The sequence below is a fragment of the Prionailurus bengalensis genome, chromosome D4 (genome assembly GCF_016509475.1).
Source record: "Prionailurus bengalensis isolate Pbe53 chromosome D4, Fcat_Pben_1.1_paternal_pri, whole genome shotgun sequence".
NCBI lineage: Eukaryota > Metazoa > Chordata > Mammalia > Carnivora > Felidae > Prionailurus > Prionailurus bengalensis.
The window spans coordinates 80202120-80221148 of NC_057359.1; the positions used below are offsets into that span (position 1 = coordinate 80202120).

At 49.2% G+C, this 19029-nt stretch overlaps 1 long non-coding RNA gene across 1 annotated transcript; it reads right to left on the reverse strand.

The window, feature by feature from the left end:
• Positions 1-5454: 5454 nt before the first annotated feature.
• On the reverse strand, positions 5455-10170 carry LOC122474688. Its single transcript, XR_006294980.1, has 2 exons — positions 10042-10170; positions 5455-7681 (listed from the first exon to the last, which is right to left on the reverse strand). It is a non-coding gene; the product is annotated as an uncharacterized LOC122474688 (long non-coding RNA).
• Positions 10171-19029: the final 8859 nt, after the last annotated feature.

Sequence of the window (19029 nt, forward strand, 5' to 3'; positions counted from 1 at the left end):
CCGCGCGCGCATCCCCGCCGCCCCGCGCGCCGGGCGCAGGCCCGCGGCGCGACAGCACGGGGACGCGGAGCCCGCCGCGACCGGGCCACGCCGCGGGCACACGCGGAAGCACCGCCCCGCGCCGCTGGAGGAAACACACTACGCAGCGCGCGGGGCGCAGACCTCCCGCTGGCCCAGACGCGCGGCGGGGAGGTGCGGACGCGCACTGGCTGCAGGCGGGGGCGCAGGCCCCGGGGCGGCCGGACGGGATTCACACACGTAAACACGCAGCAGCCGGCGCTCGCCGCGTGGACAGTCGGGCCGGAGACCAGCACAAGCATAACGTAGATCCACAGCGCACGCAGCACAGACCCAAGTTCCCGACACACGGTACACACGGCACACAATAGAGACACAGACTGGACACAGATACAAGGAGAGACACAGAGTGTGCTCGGCACGGACACACAACGGAACATGCACGTAAGGTAGACAAACAACAGGCCCACGACACCAGACGCATGGCACACGAACACAACGCACAGGAACGAAACACAAAGATAGAATCGCGAATACATACCAGGCACACAAACACAAAGTCTAAATAAATGGCACACCGTGAAAGACAACACACAGGGTCATAGGAATAGCTGACTGAGGCACTGGACATGACTCCAGTCACCTAGAGTCCTTGCCCTGGGGAGGGGGGGGTGCAGACTTGTCCGTATCCAGACTCACTCTGTGGGGGTGGGGTGAACACTTGCAAACAACCCCCCACCCCATCCCTCAGCCCTCCTCTGACCTGCTACCGTCGCGTTCTGCAGACACTCCGTGGAGTCTGGGGGCAGTGTGCACATCGTGGGTGTGGTCAGTGGGCATCCGCATCCCAGCCTTCCATGTTCACTGTCAAGTTGCCCACCATTGGCCCTTTGCCTCCCCGCCTTGGGCTCTGATCTCTCCGGCTGGCTGGCTCTGCCTTCGGGATGCCAGTGGCGGAGATTATGGAAGTAGGAGCTTACCTCTGGGTCTGAAAGGCCAGCTCCACTAATTGCTGGCCGTGGGACCCTGAGTTTCCTTATCTGAATAGAGTTGCTGTGAAGATCAGAGTTGACATTTGCACAGTCCCTGGCACCCCGCGATCCTTGTAGTTTCAAGGAATTACATATTCATTGAGTGCACTCTGGGGGGACCTAGAGCTGGGAGCCACGGGGGGCCACAGTCTCAAGGGGGAATCAGGCTTTGACACAACACACACATACACATATGAGGGGTGTGGTGCAGTGATCCAGAAGTGGAATTGGGAGAGTCCAGGCTTCAAATCCAGCTCTGCTTCTGGGCCAGTATGGGATCTTGGGTAAGCGAGTAGCCCTTTGGGCCGTGTTTCCACATCTGTCCAAAGGAGTTGTTAACACCACCCCATCTCAGGCTGTTGCATGGATGAGGTTAAAATCAGACTATGAATGAAGGTTAAAATAACATAATGAAGGAGCAGGTACATTTGTAAAGGAAAAGGTATGCAAAGCGAGTTTTTTAAAAAAATATTTAGTTGAGAGAGAGAGACAGAGACAGAGTGTGAGTGGGGGAGGGGCAGAGAGAGAGGGAGACACAGAACCTGAAGTAGACTCCAGGCTCCAAGCTGTCTTCACAGAGCCCGATGCGGGGCTCAAACCCACGAACTGTGAGATCATGACCTGAGCCAAAGTCGGTCACTTAACTGACTGAGCCCCCCAGGCACCCCTAAAGCGAGTTGCCAAAACAGTACAAATTAGGAAATAATAAATGCCACCAGAAAAGTATGATGGCACCAGTGATTACTTAGAGGCAGCTCTGACTCTGAATCGAGAAGAGAGTATAAATTTCACGGGGAAAGTGGCAGTAGGCAGAATGCAGAAATAGGGAGGTGAGCCTTCCAGGAGGAGGGAACAGCATTGCAGAAAGCCTGGGACAGAGAAGGTTGCGTTTATGGGGCTGGAGTTCAGGTGGATGGAGGGAAGCAGTGGAAGGTAAGGTCGGAAGAGAAAGAAAGTGGAGCTGAGTTTGGGGTTGAACTTGATTTACAGCCCACAGGCAAACCAGGGCCACTAGCAAGGTTACAAGCTAAGCTTTGGATGTTCTAGAGAGAGCTTCGGGAAGTGCCATGATCTGAATTTGCTTTGGGATCTGGCAGAAGTGGGCTGAAAGTGTGGACAAACAAGAAAAAGGCAATCCAATGGCTAAAAAAAAAGGGGGGGGGGTTAAAAAGGGTTAAGGATATCAATGGGCCATTCACAAAAAAGGAAACCTAAATGGCCAAAAATATGAAAAGAAGTTCAACCTCACTGGCCATGTGAGACATGCAAACGAGAATAGCCTGTGCCACACCATTTCACGTCCACCAGACGGGCCAAGAGTGAGAGTCTGTCCACGTGGGGAGAGGGGCGGGGTGCTGAGCGTGTGACATGGCTAAAACCCTCATACACCATTGGTAGAGATGTACGTGTCTCCAGCTACATTGGCGAAGTGTTGACAACCTCTCATAAACTCAAAGGTGCCCGTTTCTGTGCTATAGTGATCCACTCACTCAGCATATAATTCTGAAAACTTAGACCTTCATTAATTGTCCATCTACAGCTGCCCAGAGATAGACACATCGTGATCTGTTCATACAGTGGAATGATCTCCTGGGAGTGAAAATAAACCAAGGCAATAAGCTTGAACATAGATATTATCCAGAAAAAAAAAAAACAAAAACAAACAGCATCAAGTTATAGAATAGGTACAGCGTGATAGAAAAATTTTTGTTTTTTTTTTTAAACACTCAAAACTGTCCATGTATATATTTTTAGGGATACAGTCGGGTCCAAAAAGTATTAAAACGTGTGCAGGAAACCAAAGACACCAAATTTAGAACAGTGGATAACCTCTGGGAAGGGAGGGTTGGGAAGGCGATCAGAAAGAGACCCACAGGGGATTGAATTCTATCTGTTATGATTTCTTAGGAAAAAGAAGAATATCTCAAGCAGAGGTGGCAAAGTGTGAAGAGTTGACAGAGCTGGGTGGCCAGTCCATAGCTGGTCCGTCTGACCCTTCTCCTTCTCAAGCCTGAAACTTTTTCTCTATTTTCTGTATGTTTAGAATATTTGCTGGCTTATTTTTTTAGTAATCGCTACACCCAACATGGGGCTCACCCTCACAACCCTAAGATCATCGCACACTCTCCCAAGAAAGCCGGCCAGGTGCCTCTGAAATATTTGGCAATTTTAAAGATGGGGGAGGTGAGGAGACCAGGAGACTGTAGAGCAGAGGAGGTTTGGTAATAACATTACCTGTCACCGGTGCAGGGCCATCATAGCTACAATGTCCTAACACATCTGGCAAGGAGGTTTGCCAGAGTTGGGGAGCTGGGCACGGCAGGCTTCAGATCCATTTACAGGGGAGAGAATGGAGGCTTGGGGAAGTGATTTCTCCAGGGTCACATACCCTAGGGAGGGAGGACGGGTCCCTTCCTCTCCGCTGTGTCTTACCACCTGCCCATCACCGGAGACTCCCAAAGTCCAGAACCTCCAGAGCAGATCACGGGCCTTACAGTAATCCATCCTTCTTTGGTGCACTGCACTGTTCTAGTTTTTTCTTCTGATTAGGGACAGCTTGGAAAATACAGAAAAGCACAAGGAAGAACACGAACATCACCTGTGGTTTTCGTTGTCTTTTAAATTTTCTGTAAGGTTTATTTTTGAGAGACAGAGCACAAGCAGGGGAGCGGCAGAGAGAGAGAGAGAGAGAGAGAGAGAGAGAGAGAGAGAGAGAGACACAGAATCCGAAGCAGGCTCCAGGCTCCAAGCTGTCAGCACAGAGCCTGAGGTGGGGCTCGAACCCATGAACTGTGAGATGGTGACCTGAGTCAATATCAAGAGTCAGATGCTTAACCCACTGAGCCACCCTTTGTCTTTTAAAGTCAGTTTCAGGGGCGCCTGGGTGGCTCAGTCGGTTAAGTGTCCGACTTCAGCTCAGGTCACGATCTCGCGGTCCGTGAGTTTGAGCCTCGCGTCAGGCTCTGGGCTGATGGCTCAGAGCCTGGAGCCTGCTTCCCATTCTGTGTCCCCCTCTCTCTCTGCCCCTCCCCTGTTCATGCTCTGTCTCTCTCTGTCTCAAAAATAAATAAATGTTAAAAAAAAATTAAAAAAAAATAAAGTCAGTTTCACTGAGGAGTGCCTGGGTGGCTCAGTGAGCATCCAACTCTTAATCTTGGCTCAGGTCATGATCTCACAGTTTGTGAGTTTGAGCCCCGCCTCAGGCTCTGTGCTGGCAGTGAGGAAACTGCTAGGGATTTTCTCTCTCTCTCTCTCTCTCTCTCTTTCTCTCTCTCTCTCCCTTTCTCTGCCCCTCCCCTGCTCTCTCTCTCTCTCAAAATAAACTAAAAAAAAAAAAAAAAGCTTCATTGAGGCATATGTAATTCCTACACAGTAAAATCACCTACTTGAAAAGCACAGCACTAATGCTAGATAAGCTGGGGGTATATGAACGTGCTTGAACAAAGAAGAAATGCATTTCACAAATATGAGTAATTATTATTGTAATACAATTTTTGGAAGTAACTATAGTAAAGTTACTTTCACCTTGAAGCCAGGTGACCAGCTAGGTGGGTCTGTGTTTCATTGCCTGAACTTGGGGGTCAGTTTATAATGTCCCCGGCATGAGGTGCCGGAGAGTTTCCAAATTACAGTAGAAGGCGTGACCGTTAACACCATTTAAAAATTAAAGACAACGGCAACAACATTTGGCGGGGTCAGACCGTGACCTATTGAAGAACCATGGTCTTGGTTAGCTGCCAGGCCATAAACGCCTTTACCTGTGGCTTTTGTGAGGAAATGAGAGAAGGCAAGAGCCTGTCCCCCTCTTGGAGTTCAGGAGGGTAGAAGAGCGACTACACGGAGACACAGGGGATCCTCCTGGCCCTCCCCCCAGACTTGCTGCGGAACCGTAGGTGGGGCCCTCTTCTCTCCTCCAAAATGCGGGCTCCCCATCTGTTAAAGTGGTGCTTTACTCACATTTGAAGATTCAGCAGCCTTTTAGGGAAACATGCTGCAGGCGGGCCCTGTGTGAGAGAGAGAGGAGGTGGGCAGCAGAGAGAGAGAGAGAGAGAGAGAGAGAGAGAGAGAGAGAGAGGCACCGTGAAGATGAGTAAGACAGCCGCTGGGCTCAAAAAATGTCTGGTCCAGAGCTGGCAGGTGGGATTGGAGGGACAGACTCCTCGATCGACAGGTGACTGCGATGGTGGGTTAATGCACCGGGTGTGATGGCCCTGAGCAAATATCGAGGGTCTCTAAGTTCCTTCTGACAACTGGTATTTCATTCTATGAACTTAACGTAAGCTTGGTTTTTCCCTCTCTGGGTAACTTTGAATAATCCGGGCTTCCGGTTAAACTGGTTAAACCCTAACATTTAGAACAAGTGAGTAGTTCCCAATCTGTCTCCACAAAGGCTTTTCTATAAAGATTTGACCACCAAACGCTGCATTTATTATATTTTGTCTTCTCTTTCATATGAATGAGGTCCACATTATTGCATTCAATCAGAACTTTGATTGATATGATATAAATAGTGTGGTTGTAAAAGAAAGAGTTGATGGATAGACAGACAGACAGACAAACAGAATTCAAGCCCAAAGCAAGGGCACTGGTATTTAGTCCATCTATGCCATTTTATAGCAGATACTTCCAGAAAGGATTAAAGACATCTTTCAAATTATCCACACATTAAAATACAGAGGAGCCTTTCGTGCTAGTGCATTCCAATATTTTCCAGGCATCTCTTCTGGATCAAGCAGTCCATGAATCAATCAATCAACGTGGGTAACCAAGTGTCCAGCCCCAAAAGAGAGGGAAAATGGACAAGTACTGGACCCAGGAGCCATCAGAGGAGAGCAAAAAAGAAGACAGTGGATGTAGAATGTGGCCACGTGTATGATTCACCTGGTAATGGTAGAACTGAGACTTGAACCCAGCTGGGTCTGGTGTATTATTCAAAAGCCACCGGTCCTCTCATGGCCCCACCCTGCCTCCTTCGCTTCATGATAGAATGATCACGATAATCACCGACGTGGATGGAGCCCATGCCACACGCCAGGCTCTGCCCTGGGCTTCACATGAGCTATTATTATTCCATTTCGCTCATGAGGAAACTTGGCAGAGGTAAGCCACGAACCCAGGTAGTCTGGCTCCAGAGCCTTTAACCCCCGTGCCCTTTGTTCCCTGTGAATTGGGGACAGATTGGGTCTTGTAGGGGCTTGTGCAGCTTCAGATACCCTAGATACATCATACAATGATATTTCACCTTGCAATAATGCATTAGATGTGAATAGCACTTTGTACTTCACCCAGGGTAACCTCACACCTCTCACTCCATCCCCACAGCAAGTATACAAGACGAGCAAGGCAGGGATTATGATTCCCCCAATTTGCAGATAATGAAACGGAGGTTAAGTGATATGTCCAAGGCCATGCAGCTAGAACATGTTAGATACCAGACTCGGGAGGCAGGGAGTCACAACAACCAGAGAAGACTTTCCAAGTCAAGTTGCCCACTCCTCGTTTTCAGGTGGGAAAACCAGTGCCTGGAGAGCAAGCTTGCTCAAGGTCGTCCAGGAAAGATTTGTTCAAGGTCAAGTGGTAAATCAGCAGCCGAGCCATCATGTGATCAAGGCTTCTGCCTCCTTGCCCAGAGATTTACGTCATGTTGCTTTTGTCGGATCTCCAACAGTCCTCTTGAGTTTTTCGACTGCCAGACTTTGTTTAAAAACCCTTCTGGTTGAGTGTTCTGTGATACGTGACATTCTCATGAATTTCAGAGGGTGGGGGAACATCTAAGTGACCTTTCAGCTTGGAGAGCCTGTGATTCTGCCACCAGAATTCTACAGCAATTCCAAGATAATCCTCACTCTTTTGGTGCTCTCAGAAGAAAATCTCAAGTCTGGTCTCTCTCTGGGGTCTGTCCTGCTCCCTGATCTTTGGGTCTGGAGTGGGGCAGTAGTGCCAAGAAGTTTAGCTAGGACCGCTCAGATCTGTGTCTTGCAGCAGCTTCTTCCAAGATTACAATTCAAGGTCCCATTCGCCTCCTGCCAGGGAAGAGAGGAAACATCTGGGCCAGCGTCACATGGAGGCAGCTCCCCAGCTTGTGTGGGAGACACCCTGGGTAGGAGGCTGTGAACTCAGAGCTCTTCATTCCAGATGTGGCTCTGAGCTTTAGTGTCTGGATCTCACCTGTGAGGCTTGGACAGACACAGGGTGTGTGTGGTGGCCGGGTTGGGGTGGTTGAAAGAGAAGCTTGAGAGGGAGTCCAGAGCAGTGTGCACCCGGGAAGGAAGAGCGTATGGGACTGATCAGGGATACCCCACTGGGGTGACCCTTCTGTGATGGTTAATTTTCTGCATCCATTTGGCTGGGCCCTAGTGCCCAGGTGGTTGATCAAACACTGATCTAGGCATGGCAGGGAAGGTATCCAGTAGATGTGGTTAACATCTACAATAAGTTCATTTAAATAAAGATTACCTCTTGCAGCATGGGTGGGCCTTATCCAATCAGTTGAAGGCCTTAAGAACAAAAACTGGGGTTTCCTGGGGAAGAAGAAATGCCTTCTCAAGACTGTAGCACCGACTCTTGCTTGTTTCCAGCCCTGCCTTGTGGATTTTAGACTTGGCAGTCCCACAGCCATGATAGCCAGTTTCCTAAAATAAAGGGATCTCCGAATGAATTAATGAATTAATGACGTTATATATATTTCTCCAGTTGGTTCTGTTTTGCTGGAGAACTTCTTCACGCCCTCTGTCCCTTAGCCCTCTGTCCGCATACCCCAGCCCATCCCTCCTTACGCAGACCAGACCCCCGGGTTTCACTTCAGTCTCCTTGTCCACCCTCGTGACCACAAAAGGTCCAGAAGGATCCAGGTGGGAATGGGGTTGTAGAAGAGCAAACTTGGCAGCAGCTGGAAGAGCCGAGAGGTCTGGAACCGTGTGGGGAGACAGACCAGGTCGTGCCTGGCTTTTCAGGATGCGAGCAGCAGCCTGGACAAATGGATCTGTCTGCTAGGATATTTTTCAGGCGTTGGCAAGAGAGGCTATGCCAACGTTTTCCCAGCCTTTCCCAGCATTCGAAAATGGTTTTCCTGGGAAGAATCTCCTTGATCCGTGCCCACGGCACCATGGGAAGGGGGCTATTTCCTGCCGGCTCTGTAAACGGGCTGGGGACCTATGATTTTGTAGTAGTCGGGATTCTTGGTTACAAGTAACCAGGACTGTCTGTGGCCATCTTCAGCAGGGAAGGACTTAAGGGAAGACAGTGAGGGCAGTCAAGGGAACCACGGGAACCCCAGCCAATGGAATACTGCAGGCACAGTCTGATCCAGGGGCCTCGACTGAGACTGAATTTTACCAGCAAGGATCCACTCACCACTCACTCAGGAGTCAGCCTATGGAATGAGTACCTGATTGGCTGAGGTTGTATTTCACACATGCCTATTCACTATCCAGGCAGGAGGAGACGCTGGGGAAGAATCTGGCTTCGCTTTGCTTTTACAGTAATGGTGGCCATGGGAAATGGATGCCAGTTTTTTCCTTCTTCACAATGGGGAATTCCCCCCAAAGGAAAGCAGGGTTCTAGGTGGGGGGTAGATATTGGACAGATTACAAGTAACGGCTAAACCTTTGGAGCCGTTGTCCTTCTTAAGCCACTAACAGTTAGATGGTGTTGCTTAAAAAGCAGCCAAGTGGACAGAACTTGGATGTGAACTTGGATGTCCTGAGATCAAGTTCTACCGCTTACTGGCATCCTGGTTCTGGGCAAGTTATCTCACCTCTAAGAGCCTCGATTTCCTCCTCTGAAAAGTGGGGAGAATAACAGCACAGACAGCTCACAAAATTGCAGGTGAAAACACTTTGTATTTTGAGCCCTAGAGGGTGCTGGTGTTGGAGCATCCATGCCCGAGGCATCTTTTCATCCTGGTGCCCAGTTCACAGCCTGGCACCTAGTAAATGCCCAGTAAATGTTTGTCGAGTGAATGGATAAACAAGCAAGCAAGTGATTTTTATGGTCGTCCTAACTTGACCATCAGCTTTGCAGAAAAAAAAGGACAGACGTTGTTGGACTCTGATGTGGGTTTCGTGAGCTGAAGCTTCACAAATGATATTATGTGTATATATATATTTTAAACAACCCCTTTGACATTTTCATTTTAATATGTGAGACTCGGCTACTTGTCTCAGAGAAAGTTTATAGGAAAAAAAGCTTCCAGCTGGCTTTGGGGCAGCCCATAAAAATATACTGAAAACTGACCGGTTAGAGATGAGGGGCTGTCGGGGGATAGAGATCAGTGACGCCATAAAACCTGGTGAGGCCCACAGCATTTCGACAATTAGCTCTCTGGGCAAGAGGCTGCATTCTTCATTCCTTCCTGGTTCCTAGTCAAAGGATGGGGCCCAGAATCTCTTAAAGAGAAAACACAGCTTTCAAATAACAAACACGTCTTTGACCCAGGCAGGCTGTGATTCAAAGGGTTTCAAAGGGCGTGGGGGAGGGAAGGGTTTTCAAGAGCTTTAACTGCCCCGGCCGATCAGAATGCCCCCAGCTCTCCCTCCCTGCCAGAGTTCCAAACGCTACCCCTGTCTCCACTCAAGTCTGACCTCCTCCAGGAAGCCCTCCTTGGTAACTCCAGCAAATCATGGGTTTGTTCAGCCCTCTGACTCTTTGACTTAAAACGCTCCAGAGGTGCCTCCTAGTGTCAGGGTCAAGTTCAACCGCCTTGTGATTTGGCCCCTTCCCGCCTCTGTGGCCTCTTATGCTCCCCACCCCCAGCCTTGATCCGGGCGGTGCCAGAAACCTTCAGCTCCACCTTCTCCCCCCTCCTCTTGGGCCTCAGCATCTTGGACTGTACCCTTGCTTTGGCTGGGATTTTCCTCCTCCTTCTTTATGTGGCTGGGTGGTATTTACTCCCAAACTTAGCCCAGGCCTCTCCTCCAGAGAACGGGGGGAGACAGTTTGAGTCTCCCAGGACGGGTTAGGTGTTTCTGCAAGGGCTCCCCAGGGTACTCACCGCACTTACTGTGCAGTCCGCTCCCTTCTGGGACCTTTGCTCATCTCTGTGTCTCTACATTCAATACCGGCTCTGGCTCAGAGAAAGTGCTCAGTTTTGCAGTCCTGTGCCTCACACCCGGCAGCACATACTGAGGTCGTCCCGGGAGCCTTGAAACGCAGACACCTGCGTTCTCGTTCCCGCAAGCTCGGATTTAATTGGTCAGGGGAGGGGGGGAGGGCTGGGCCTGGGGTTGGGGAGCATGGGTTGAAAACTTCCCCAGGTGGTTCTTACGTGTGGCCAAGGTTGAACAGCACTGTGATTTATAGCACTTGACTTAGGACTTCCCCGGCAGCTCAGAGGAGCTGTACCCAGGGCACCTCTCACAGAGCATGATCTTGAACTCACAGCTCCATTGAACTTGCCACAGGTTGTGTTGAAAGAAGCACTATTCATGCTCCTACCTGGAGCAGCGGTGCTCAGTAGCTATATACCCCCTGCCCTGCTGCACCCCCCTCCCAACCCTCCAGGCCTATTAGGAGGGACCACCTGCATCACGATACTTGGGAGAAGGATGCCTGTCTGAGCCCCACCCCGGATCCAAGGAGCCCATCTGGGACCCCGCAATGTGAACAAGCTACTGGATGATTCTGATGCACGCCCGTGTGCTACAGCTCGGGGCTTCGAGCTCCCCAGGACTTGCAACGCCAGGCGAGGAAGTTAACAACATAATGCGTCTTCAGGGAACCATGGGAGGGGATTGGAAAACTACTTAGCCCTAGCCAATCCTTGTTCTTTGGGAATGTGGGCCCCATGTTGTCATTCTCCACCCCCCATTCTTTTTTAATAGACCTCCCAAATCTGGATTTTTCTGTGAAATCTAACAGTTTAAAGTTGACAGGTGATTCAATCACGTTTTAAAAGTTTTTATTTAATTTCCAGTCAGTGAACACGTAGCATTAGTTTAGGGTATACAATATTCAGCGTTTCTATACACTTCTATCCATCACCCAGTGCTCATCACAAGTGCCCTCCTTAATCCCCATCACCTGTTTCACCCAACCCCCGCTCTGGTAAGCATCAGTTCTCCATAGTTAAGAGTCTGTTTCCGGAGCACCTGGGTGGCTCCGTCGGTTGAGCGTCCGACTTCGGCTCAGGTCGTGATCTTGCTGTTTGTGGGTTCGAGCCCCGTGTCAGGTTCTGTGCTGACAGCTCAGAGCCTGGAGCCTGCCTTGGATGCTGTGTCTCTCTCTGCACTCCCCCACCCCCCACTCATGCTCTGTCTCTCTCTCTCTCTGTCAAAAATGAACATTAAAAAAAACAAAAGAGTCTGTTTCCTAGTTTGTCTCTCCCCTTGCTCATTTGTTTTGTTTCTTAAATTTCACATATGGGTGAAATCATATGATATCTGTCTTTCTCTGACAAATACACTTAGCATAATACACTGTAGCTCCAACCACGTCATTGCCAATGGCAAGATTCCAATTCCTTTTGATGGCTCAGTAATATTCCATGGTGTATTTTTTTTAACGTTTATTTATTTTTGAGACAGAGAGAGACAGAGCATGAACGGGGGAGGGTCAGAGAGAGGGAGGCACAGAATCTGAAACAGGCTTCAGTCTCTGAGCTGTCAGCACAGAGCCCGACGTGGGGCTCGAACTCACGGACCGTGAGATCATGACCTGAGCCGAAGTCGGCCGCTTAACCGACTGAGCCACCCAGGCGCCCCTCCATGGTGTATGTTTTTTATCCATTCATCAATCGTGGACACTTGGGCTGCTTCCGTAACTTGGCTATCGTTTCTTTTTTTAATGTTTATTTATTTTTGAGAGAGAGAGAGAGAGAGAGAGAGAGAGAGACAGAGCACAAGTGGAGGAGGGGCAGAGAGAGAGAAAGAGAGAGGGAGACACAGACTCCGAAGCAGGCTCCAGGCTCTGAGCTGTCAGCACAGAGCAGGACGCGGGGGTCGAACTCATGAACATGAGATCATGACCTGGGCTGAAGTCAGACGCTCAACCGACTGAGCCCCCGGGGGGCCCCTGTGATTTGCCTATTGTTGATAACGCTGGTATGAAATTCAGGGTGCATTATACCCCCTTGTAATCCAATCAATTTAAATATCCTTCTCGGACCAAACAAAGCTCACCCGAGGACTGCATTTAGCCAGTTGACTGCAAGTTTGCTGTAAATGTTTCCTACAAACACTGCATATGGATTAAGCCAGGGCGAGGCATGCTTGCCCTGTGCTGTCATCCTCTCCCTGCTGCAGAAAGGCTGCAGGACTTGGGCCAGCATGGAGGGCCTACGGGAAAGGTCCCCTGACACCTGTGCTGTATGTGCAGCGTTGTGGACATCGCTCCCTATGTTTGATGATGCTCTGTCTCTTCTGCGAACGCACCGGGAAAAGGCCTCTCTGGTCCTGGGACCTACGTGAGTCATGTTTCTCCTCTTGCAACTGGTTCATGGATCCCGCACGGCGTGGGATCTGGTTTTGGCTGCTGGAAAGCTCAGAGGACAACCTGTAGCCTGTCTCTGTACCACGTAGGACCTCAAGGCCTGTACTTTGGATCGCTGTTTCATTCCTGGGCTCTTCTGACCTTTTCAACTTCTGTTTTCCATTTGTCACTCGTCCCGTCCCGTGACCACACCTTTAAAATTTTAGTCTCTCAAATACAGAAGTTCTGTTATGTGTTTTCTGGAACAAGGCATGCTATAAATAAATAAGCCCATACAAAGTAGCAAGGGCTCAAAAAAAGGTTTGTTGAGTAAGTGACTGCTTAAATGATTCATCTTGCAGAACCACCCAGAGCCTTGCACAGCAGGTGTTCAGGAAACGAGGGCAGGATGCTAGGGTGGAAAGCGACAGTTTAGAGATGGAGAGACAATAGGTCTGTCATTTCCCAGCCACTAGGACCTTACACAAATGATTTAACGTCTCTTAGCCTTCATTTTCCCACCTGTAAAATGGGCATAATCTCAGCACTCACCTTATTCATCAGAGCTGTTGGAGGATTGAGTGGGATAATGTATGTAAAGTGCCTGGTACATAGCAGGCCACTTGATAAATAGCGGCTGTGACTATTAATAAGAGCTCCCTCATATACGATGTCATTCTTTCATAGCCTAATTAATAAGGTGCAGCAGGAGTGAGAATAGACTCTTGCTCTGCTCAAGCCCGCTAGAATCTGACAAAGAAGCCACATGTACACGCTGGGGAATAAAATGGAAATGAGTTCTGGGAAGGTCTCCAGTTCCTCAGCTCTCTGTCCCAAGTCTCTGCTTGCCACGCCCAGGGCCCCCGTGGTTACAGCAGTGATGGCAGGTCGCTTCCTGTTGGGGGTGGGGTGGGGGGGTGGGGTGAGGGGGGCGGGCATCACTCTCCAGCGTGCTCAGGTGCGGAAGACCCTGTCCTGCCCCGTGCATAACTCAGCTCCCCAGCCCGAGTCCTGAACACCCCTTTTCTGGAAGCCTCTGGCAGTTTTCCCCAAGCTTTCCAGCTCCTTCCCTGGCCCTGAGCGGCCCCTTTCCTAGTGATCACTTAGGAGCAAATTCATCATGAAGGGTCATTTGCCCTCATTGCTTGATGGCCGCACCCCCACTGCAGGAAATTTGTGTCCTGTTGGTGTTCAGGGGGAGCACTTCCCGAGGACTGAACGGAGCACAGGGAGGGCAGTCCTCTGGGGACGGAACATCAGGTGGACAGTCAGGAACGTAGCCCTGTAGTATCGTGATGGGTTAGGTAAATTCACCACAGATCTTCGCCACGGGAAGTGGCATTATGGGGAACGTAAGGTCTGCCTAAATGCCAAAAATTGATCCAGAGGGGGCATCGTTGTGGAGGGCAGAGGTTCCCAAAGTGTGGTCCCGGCACCAAAAGCATCAGCATCAACTGGGAATGTGTGATAAATGCAAATCACCCAACCCCACCCCAGAACTACTGAGTCACAAAACCTGGGTGTGGGCCCAGCACTCTGTGTTCTAATAAGCCCTCAGGGTGATTTGGATGCACGTGCCGTTTGTAGACCAGTGGCGTAGAGCCTGGGTTCCAGCTCCCAGCCTGAACTCCCTCATCTGTAAAGAAGGCCGGTGCTTCTACAGTAGGAGTGTGTCAGGGAAATGAGACTGATGTGGGAATCGGGCCTCACCCGGTGGGTGCCGAGCAATCCCCTCACCTGGTCAAGCATCAAGCCAACCTTGGAGTGTTGATTGCCACCCGGTGCTGCTCGGGGACGGGCGCCGTCAGTCACAGACCCTAAGACAAGGGCTTCAGCAGGGAGGAGAAAAGAAGACAAAGTTACCGGAAACCTGATTGGAAGGGTTGGTTGGGCCCCTAAATGCCAACCTTAGGATTTTTATTTGAAATGTTTGGTTTTTTTCTGCAACAGAAAAACAGGATCCTTGGGATTCCTGAGGCCCCTGGGGCCGCCTTGCCCCGTCCTTCTAGACCACGTTGCAGCCCCTGGCAAGTCCCTGGTGGGGCTGCTGGAAGGGCACCTGCTGGCGCCCAGCGGCCCCCCCTACACAGGTTAGCTCGCAACCTCCGGTCAGGCCCTCCCTTCGCCCCCCTGGGCGGCGCTCCGGCAGGGGGTGGGTAAGGCAGGGCAGGAGGCCCCGGAGGCCTGGAAAGGCCCTGGCTGCCCCGGTAGGGCCTGGCGCGGTCCGGGAACCGGCTCCTGGGAGAGCAGAACCGCGTGCTTGGAATGCAAGCGTCGCTCAACGCATTCCTTCTGGCTGCGGGTGCTGGGCGGCGCTGGGCCCGGCCGGAGCGGACCGAAAGGAGGAAGCCGACTGCGGCGATCCATCGGCCGGGCGCTGCACGGGTCGCCCCTGCCCCGTCCTCCTGCAAGAAAGCACGTTTATTTGTGCTCCTGTGTTGTCTGTCTCCCCAGCCACCCGGGGCGCGGGTGACCACTGATTCCCGGGACTAGCACGGTGCCAGGAACGTAGTAGATGTTAGGAGGATTTGATGAGTCAACACTTCACAGACAATGTATTGGGAGAAGGCTTTAGGAATTTCCCCCCTTAAACCCAGCCCACAGTCCCCCAGAGCGCTCAGTTCCCTCCCACCTACCATTCCCAGGGGAAGCTTCCCTGTGTCAGGATCTCCGAGTGTGATCCCAGGGAATGGCCCGGGGTTGGATATTCAGCTCCGCCCTGATGACAGCTGGGCTCAGGGCCGCTAATAGGACTTGTCCAACGTCACGCAGCTAGCAAGGAGCTCTCCCCCTCCCTCCCCTACTCCATCGGGATCTGAAGCCAGGTTAAAGGACCCAGGTCCAGTGCTCTTTCTGTCTGAGCTCCACAAGGAGACAGGCCCTGCTGAGACTTCACCCTGGCATCCTGGGGGTTTTTCTCACTTGGATTCCAGAGTTGCTGAAACTCATAAAGGAATTGACTCCTTAAGAAAACAAAACAGGGGCGCCTGGGTGGCTCAGTGTGTTAAGCGTCTGACTTTGGCTCAGGTCATGATCTCACGGTGGGTGAGTTCGAGCCCTGCCTAGGGCTCTGTGCTGACAGCCTGGAGCCTGCTTTGGATTCTGTTTCTCTCTCTCTGTTCTTTCTCTGCCTGTTCTCTGTCTTTCAAAAAAAAAAAAAAAAGAAAAGGGGCGCCTGGGTGGCGCAGTCGGTTAAGCGTCCAACTTCAGCCAGGTCACGATCTCGCAGTCCGGGAGTTCGAGTCCCGCGTCGGGCTCTGGGCTGATGGCTCAGAGCCTGGAGCCTGTTTCCGATTCTGTGTCTCCCTCTCTCTCTGCCCCTCCCCCATTCATGCTCTGTTTCTCTCTGTCCCAAAAATAAATAAACGTTGAAAAAAAAAATTTAAAAAAAGAAAAAAGAAAAAAGAAAAGAAAGAAAACAAAGCATAGCAACCTCCAGCAAGATTTTCAATAAAATCTTTTTTTTTTCAGCTTCATTGATGTATAGTCGACACATAAAATTGTGGGAGGTTTTTGAGCTCTCAAATTTAAGGGAGCCCAATGGCCTTAAACAGGGTCTGTGATTTTCCTGTTGTTTCTGCTCCAGCTATAGGAGCATGATCACGTGATTAACAGGCTCTTTGGTAACGCCCTGAAAGCCCTCCAGTTAAAATTAGGAACCTAATAGGGACTTCGGTTACCATTGTTATTCAACATTGATCTGCAAGCCTAAGCCGCCCTTGTAAGATGTGAAGCAAGAAGGTGAGGGGGAGAAAAAGACACTATTACTGCTTAAGGACTCTGAAATTGGAGTTGATATCAACTATTTTATCTGATTCTTGTAGCACCTCAGCAAGCTGGGCAATGCTTACTTGTATCTCGGTATTATTTTCGTAGTTTACGTGCAAGGGAATTAAACTTCGTAGATCATAAATCACTCGCTTGTGTTTGTCCACCCAATGGTCCTGTGGCTCCCGAGTGCTACTGCTGTTGGAAAGGAGGCAAAATGAAGCTGAGTTAAAGAGGATCTGTTTGTGCCCCTTGGAAACCAAGAGAATTAACTGAAAAAGCTACTAGGATTAATAAGAGATTCAGTGAAGCGACTGGATAGGAAAGGTGATCACAGTCCTGTATATCTGGACCATCTACGTACCAACAAAACCAACTAGAAAATAGAATTTTTATTAAGAAGATCTCAGTCGTAAAATACCAGTGACGAAACTGAACAAGAAATCTGAAAAATCTACAAGAAGAAACGACAAATTCTTATTGAGAAACACACAAAGAAATAAAGGGAGGTTCTATCATACGATGGTCTTGGATGGGAAGACTGGATATTGTACAGCTGTCAGCTTCCTTCGAGTTACATTGCAAGTTTAATGAGAGTCCAACAAGAAATCTTTGAAATATTTAATAACGTTTGTTGTATCTGGAAGAATACAAAATCAAAATATGTTGAAAAATAAGTCACTAAAATTTCTTTTTAATGTTTATTTTAGAGAGAGAGAGAGAGAGAGAGAACACGTGAGGGAAGGACAGAGAGAGAGAGGGAGACACAGAATCTGAAACAGGCTCCAGGCTCTGAGCTGTCAGCACAGAGCCCAAGGCGGGGCTTGAACTCACGAGCCTTGAGATCAAGACCTGAGTCGAAGTCGGATACCTAACCGACTGAGCCACCCAGGCACCCCAAGAGTCATTTTTTTAAGAAGATTAATTCGATGTGTGAAGGAAAATAACAGCTGTCCTGGAACATTTTAGAACATACTAAAGCTATAAAAATCAAAACAGAGTGGAAAGGATGTAACAAATGCCAAAAAAAAAAAAAAAAAAAAAAAGATAAAAAAAAAAACACAACCAGCTCACAGACAGTCCTTATCACCTAGAGGCTTCAGTGTATGATAAAGATAGCAGCACAAATCACCAGGTAAAGAATGGTTCCATAGGAAGGCTAGTACGATTGGCCAGCCATCTGGAAAAAAGTCAGAGCCTTGCCTCTCACTATATATCAAATAAATTTCTGATGGAGGAAAGAGTTTAAAAAAATGAATCCATCCAAAGGGCTAGTATCCAAAATCTATAAAGAGCTCACCAAACTCCACACCCGAAAAACAAATAACCCAGTGAAGAAATGGGCAGAAAACATGAATAGACACTTCTCTAAAGAAGACATCCGGATGGCCAACAGGCACATGAAAAGATGTTCAGCGTCGTTCCTCATCAGGGAAATACAAATCAAAACCACACTCAGATATCACCTCATGCCAGTCAGAGTGGCCAAAATGAACAAATCAGGAGACTATAGATGCTGGAGAGGATGTGGAGAAACGGGAACCCTCTTGCACTGTTGGTGGGAATGCAAACTGGTGCAGCCGCTCTGGAAAGCAGTGTGGAGGTTCCTCAGAAAATTAAAAATAGACCTACCCTATGACCCAGCAATAGCACTGCTAGGAATTTATCCAAGGGATACAGGAGTACTGATGCATAGGGGCACTTGTACCCCAATGTTTATAGCAGCACTCTCAACAATAGCCAAATTATGGAAAGAGCCTAAATGTCCATCAACTGATGAATGGATAAAGAAATTGTGGTTTATATACACAATGGAGTACTACGTGGCAATGAGAAAGAACGAAATATGGCCTTTTGTAGCAACGTGGATGGAACTGGAGAGTGTGGTGCTAAGTGAAATAAGCCATACAGAGAAAGACAGATACCATATGTTTTCACTCTTATGTGGATCCTGAGAAACTTAACAGGAACCCATGGGGGAGGGGCAGAAAAAAAAAAGAGGTTAGAGTGGGAGAGAGCCAAAGCATAAGAGACTGTTAAAAACTGAGAACAGAGGGTTGATGGGGGGTGGGAGGGAGGGGAGGGGGGTGATGGGCATTGAGGAGGGCACCTTTTGGGATGAGCACTGGGTGTTGTATGGAAACCAATTTGACAATAAATTTCATATATTGAAAAAAATAAAATAAAAAAATGAGTCCATCAAAATTAAAAGAGAATCAAAATGACTCTTTTTCTACATTGGTTTTACATTTTACCCTTTTGTTTGGAAGTTACAGAAATAGTCCAGAATCCTCAGGTACCCCATCACCTAGCTCTCCCCAGTGACAGCTTCTTATGTAACTATGGGACATTTTCAAAACCAGGAAATTGAAATTGGTACAATGCTATTAACAAACCACAGAACTTACTTGGATGAGGACATATTACACAATATGAAATACAATTCCATTTAATTTTTTTTTTAATTTTTTTCAACGTTTTTTATTTATTTTTGGGACAGAGAGAGACAGAGCATGAACGGGGGCGGGGCAGAGAGAGAGAGAGACGCAGAATCAGAAACAGGCTCCAGGCTCCGAGCCATCAGCCCAGAGCCCGATGCGGGGCTCGAACTCACAGACCGCGAGATCGTGACCTGGCTGAAGTCGGACGCCCAACCGACTGCGCCACCCAGGCGCCCCTCATTTAATTTTTTTTAACATTTATTTATTTTGAGAGAGAGAGTGCGAGTGGGGGAGAGGGGCAGAGGGAGAAAAAAGAGAGAGAGAGAGAGAGAGAGAGAGACAATTTTAAGCAGGCTCCAAGCTCA